A 5,918-nucleotide genomic window follows, 5' to 3' on the forward strand; every position below is an offset into this window, starting at 1 on the left:
GTATTTTCATAAATATTTAGATTTTCAAATTTATGAACCCAAAACCGATATGTTTTACTGCTGTAGTATATTCGATGAAAACACAGTCCATAGTCTTTGATCCTACTTTCACCCTTTTAGGTATAGGAACTTGGAATTTGGTTAGACACCGCCAAACATTGAAATATTTTAAGTTGATTCTCCTTTATTTTCATTTTCATATGTTCTATATCTTGTTTTGATGATGATCAGCTGACAACAAGGGACCCGGTCCCTTGGTCTTCATGGAAACATATAGCTGTCACAAGGCCTGTGTAGTTTTGTCTTCTAGTGTAACAAACTGCGCAGGTGAGCTTGTACCTGTAACACCTTAGGAGTACACACTAGATGCCACACAATGCTTATGGTCCTGTGATACCACAAGCTAACCCATGAGTTGGTACTTGCTGTGAGCGTTGATTAAAACTAATAACAGCTTATACGGAATTTTCACTGAAATGCCATAAGGTTTTTATCAACTAAAACAATACTGAAATAATGGTTTAAAACATTTTCAAACAACTGAAAGTACAGATAAAGGTATGATAATCACAACTGAAAACTGACCAGCTATCTGTACTAGTCTGAAAGCCTCTAACTGTCTGACAAAGGAGTTGATGGGACAAGCCCCCAACTAACTAAATAACTGAACTATTGACAAAAAAAACTGAAAGAAAGATAACTCATCCTCGAAAGAAGAGGACTCATCACGGCTGATGCTGCTGATGCGATGGAACATCTAAGGACGATCAGGGATCCAAGCGTATGAACCTATGATATAAAATATCATAGCACAAGAAAATGAATATGTGGTCAGTACATCTGAATGTACTGGTATGCTAAATGAGGTCAGGCTAATATGCACAGGTTCATGTTCATGAGTATTAAGTAACTGAATGTATAGCATGAGGTACAGAGTGTAAATGCATAAAAACTGTAAAGACTAAAAATGCATGACCACACATAAAGCAAGTACTAAAGTAGTTTGTGAGCTGAGTTCTGAAAGCTGATAGTTAATCAACTAGTAACTATATGCTATGGTCAAACGAGACTGAACTGAGCTCTGAACTGAGTATTGAAACTAAAACTATGGGAGTTTTCATCTAACCGACATGCCCCAATGTAGATTGATTGGGGTCTAACCCATAACCCAGTTGGAAGGGTGTTAGCACCATATCACGGGTTACTAACAATGTCTTGGTCAACCCTAATATGGCAGAAAGACTCATGTAGGGTAAATATGTATGTCAACCCTAAACTGGCAGAAAGACATACTACCCTACGCTGGCTATGTAGTTCTGTAACTCAAGGATTGCTACTAAGGGTCAAACCCTAACTGGCAGGAATGCCCCCATCCCTGAGTTCGCTCGGTGCTGAATCCTACTCTCAGCTGAACCAATACTGATCACTAAGCTGTACTAATCTTGAATGAACTCGCCCTGATTTTGTTAACTATCTGAATGCTGTTATTCGGGATACTACAGGGATCATTCTATTATGAATGGAATTAAGTACACAAATAATTTTGGGTATTCAATGCCCCAGGACTCAATAACATTGACAATAGGACCATAAAACAACTTTAAATGCATCACAAATAGATCACCATTCATAATTCTTTCATATAGACATTTTGTCAAACACTTGGGGAGCACAATTCTTGTACATGAGGATGGATAATATATGAATATCATGACTACCACATTCAACTTACAATTTAATGTTTTGACATAAGAGATTACATCAATCCACATACCTACTAGTTTGTCTACATGGAACTCATAAATATCTTAGTTTAAACCCAACAACAACACATACATGAACACAATTTCAATTTATAACATATGAAACATAAAATTTAGTTTTATAAAGGGTTCTTGAACTCCAAGGGTGGAAGGAACCCAAGGATAAACATCTAACATACCTCAGTAGTTGAATTCGTGCGGGTTATTGGTGATCGCTTGAAAATTGAACTTGAAGCTTGAGAGCAAGGGTTTGTATTCTTGAAGGGGAATGACTTAAATTTGAGGGAATTCTAAAAAAAATGGCCAAATATTCTATTTGGGGATTTAATCCCGTATTATGGATCTATTGGGTGCAGGGAAAATGACCTATTTGCCCTTAAAAATATGGTATAAAATTGAAGAAAATACACAGACCAAACTGGCTAAGGTGCCACGGGATATGGAGCGTCGCTCTGGGCAGGGTGCTGCGGGCTCCATCATGGGCTCACCCCAAGCACTAAACTGGGCAGGACGTCGTGGGATAATCGCCTTGAGCTACTATTTTAGAGTTTCAAATGCTCCCTTACGCTTGTCTGAAAATTTTGAAACTCACCTGAGATGTACTATTGACTTTCCCGATCATGAATCAACTTAAAAACTAACTTTACAATGTCGGAAAGGTCGAGAATAAATTCATCAAACTTTGAGGGCTTTAGAAATGACTAAGTCCTAACACTTAGTAAAATATTCTAAGTTTTGGTCCTCTTTCTACATGTAAGAATGAGATGAAATAAACCTAAGATCTCACGGGGTCTTACAGTACCTGTCAGGACACCTGGCCCAATCAGATTTCTACCCTAATCATTATTCTAATATAAAAGGAAAAGAATTCTTCTCAATTGGTGAGTTTTTCAAAATCATAATAGATGAGAGAAAATAGGCAAAAACTCAACTTTGAAATATTGCTCAAGTTCTTAGTTTCTTTATGTACTGAAAGAGTGAGTATTCTTGAGTCAACTCATGGTATGTAATTGAATTACTCATGTTATAAGAGTAATGTCTTCTTTGTGTTCTTGAGAGAGCTTAGATAAAGTTACCTGAGTTTAATATTAGTTAAAGTTAATCAGTATTGAGGTATGTTCTTGATAGAGTTGTCAAGATAGGCTTGTAGTAGAGTTATTATAAGTAGGTGGAGCCTATAGTTTAGTTCATTGGAGTTTGTAATCAAGAGTTTGATTATAGTGGATAGTTGAGTGCTTGTGAGGGCAAGCCATGGTTTTTCCTCCCTTGAGCAAGGAGGTTTTCATGTTAAATCTTTGTGTTCTTTAGTTTTCAACAAAGTTTTAGTTTTCTAGTGCTTTACTGTTTGATTGCCTGTGGCTAACTCTAAGGGAGCTAGTCCCTCATAGTGTGGTACAAACCTGCATATTTTATCAATTGGTATCAAAGCCAAAATACTCTGAAAGGTTAACACCTAGAGTGGTTTGGTTATCATGGTTTTTCCACCTAATTTGAAAGAGAACAATCTACCACTAGACCACCTAGATTTAATGGGCAGTTCTATGGGTGGTGGAAAACAAGGATGTATGAATTCATTATGGTTGAGGACAATGAGCTGATGGATGTAATTCTGGATGGTCCTCATATGCCAGTTAGAGAGATCAATGAAAAAGACATAACTAGAATGGTTGTTAAAAGTAGGAAGAGTATGATGATGAAGATAAAAGAAAAGTTGAGAAAAATAATAAGGCCAAAAACTGCTAATTTATGGCATAGGGTCTAATGAATACAACAGGATTTCTGTATGTGAAAATGCTAAAGAAATCTGGGATTTCTTGAAAACTGCTCATAAAGAAACCACTGGTGGGAATGATTCAAAAGTTGATATACTAACTACTTAGTATGAAACCTTCACCATGAAAGAAGGAGAAACTATCCAAGAGATTCATATAAGATTCAGTTCAATCACCAATGAGTTGCACTGCTTAGGAGAGGTAATTCCTTTATACAAACAGGTGAGAAAAATTCTAGGGGTTCTGCCTAAATCCTGGGAAAGAAAAGTTGATTGTATCAGTAAGGCAAGGAACCTGAAAACTCTCATTATGAATGAACTTATTGGTAATCTGAAGACACATGAACTCAAGAAGAAGCTAGAGCAAGAGAAGAAGGAAAATCTCTGGAATTAAAGGCTTCTAAGTCAGATTCAAGTGAAGAAGACACTGATATTGCCTATTTGGCAAAAAGAATTGTTAGAGCTATGAAGAAAAGTGGTCAATTTTTAAAAAGAGGAAGTAGCAATAAAAAGGGTGGCAATGTTGAAGTTCGTCACAAATGTGAAAGTCCTGAGCATTTTATTAAGGACTATCCAATGCACAAAATGGATTATCAGGAATATCTCAAGAATAGAGGTGACAAAAAAAGGAAAGAACAGGAACCAGGTCCCTGTAAAGTCAAGAAAAAAGGTTGCAGTTGATTTTGCAGTTAAGCAAGCCATAGCAGTATGGGGGAATTCTTCCAGTGAATCTAAGGAAGATGGAAAACATGAAGATGTTTCCATGCTGGCAGTGGAGTATGAGAAAGTGACTTTTGATTCCTTGTTTGCTCTCATAGCAAACACTGAATATTAAGAATAAAATGAGGTAACTTTTTTAACATTAAAGAAAACTTAGAAAACTACTCTGCCAGAAAGATAAAAAAAGCTTGCAAATATGTTGATTGATTCTATGTATGAACTGACTGCTGAGAAAAATACTCTAGAAGATAAGGTAGAGAATTAGGAGCTTGAATTAATTAATTTAACTCTCCAGATATTTAAAACTGAGGAACATGTTACTAAGTTAAAATCTAGGTCTAGTGAGTCAACTGGAGAAAGTAGATAATACTAATAATAAAGGGAAGAAAAATTCTCTAGAAGAGAAAATAGAAGATCAGGAGCTTGAATTAATAGCTTTAACTCTCCAGATATCTAAAATTGAGAAACATGTTGCTAAGTTGAAATTTGAAAATCTGAGTTTAGTGAGTCAACTGGAGAAAGTAGATGATTCTGATAGTAAAGGGAAGAAAGAAGCCTCAAAGCTTCAAATTGAGCTAGAAGAAAAATTGAGGGATTCTCAAAAGCATCTCCTGTCTGCACTCCATAAGAATGAAGAGTTAGAAAGGACCTATTCTGTCTGAGAGAAGAACGTAATAAATCTCTATAATAGACTAATTCCTTACAGATCCTTTCTAATTTAACTAGTCAAGGTGTCAGAAATGGTAAGGGCCTTGGGTATTAGTACAAAACTCAATCACTTGGGTCTCAAGTTAAAGTTGTTCAAGATGTCAGAAATAAAGTCCACAAGCGTCTATGCACTCATTATGTAAAAGATGGTCACATGAAGGGAAACTTTCAGAGTTAGATTAGAGCTAGAATAATTAGTGTTAGATAATCTAGTAGGGGAAAACCTAACGTAAGGGTTTCAAACCTTTGAAAAATATGAAAATGATCTCATTACCTAGATGGGCAAAGAAAAACTAGATCATACGCTTGTCCTTCTACTGGAAACGCAAACTCAAGTAGGTTCCCAAATTTGAAAAATTATTTTGTTTACAGGTGGAAAAAGGGATTACAGTCAGAACTGGTTCTTTGATAAGTAATTATTAAAAGCATGCGACTAGAAAGTCTAACTATATATTCTCTCTAACTATATTTTCTCTCCCAAGACACTTCAAGGTGGAGGTATCTCATTTGGAAAAGGCAATCAGTTGATTTCAAATGACCTGATCCGTGGGATGCCAAAGCTGAAATTTTGAAATAACAAGTCCAAAGTAGAGGAGAAAAAAGTATGTGGTTGTCACTATGGATGACTTCTACAGGTTAACCTGGAAAATGTTCTTGAGAACCAAGAGTGAAATCTATGAGGCTCTGGTTATTATTTCTTGCAAACTCAAATGAAGCTGCACCTGTGGGCTACAACTCATTAAGCTAAGCATACAGAGTTTTCAACAAAAAAGGAACTTTGTGTGTTGAAGAAAGTGTGCATGTCATTTTTGATGAGTCAAGAAAGCTGGTGAGTCAAGGTGATGAGGAAGATTCTGACATTAAAGAACTTATTCCTGTTCAAATGGATGATATTACTGAAGATGATGGTCAAGGATAAATTGATGCAGAAGGGAATGATACAAGTGATGGTGATC

The sequence above is a fragment of the Capsicum annuum genome, chromosome 6, assembly GCF_002878395.1.
Source record: "Capsicum annuum cultivar UCD-10X-F1 chromosome 6, UCD10Xv1.1, whole genome shotgun sequence".
NCBI classification, from domain to species: domain Eukaryota; kingdom Viridiplantae; phylum Streptophyta; class Magnoliopsida; order Solanales; family Solanaceae; genus Capsicum; species Capsicum annuum.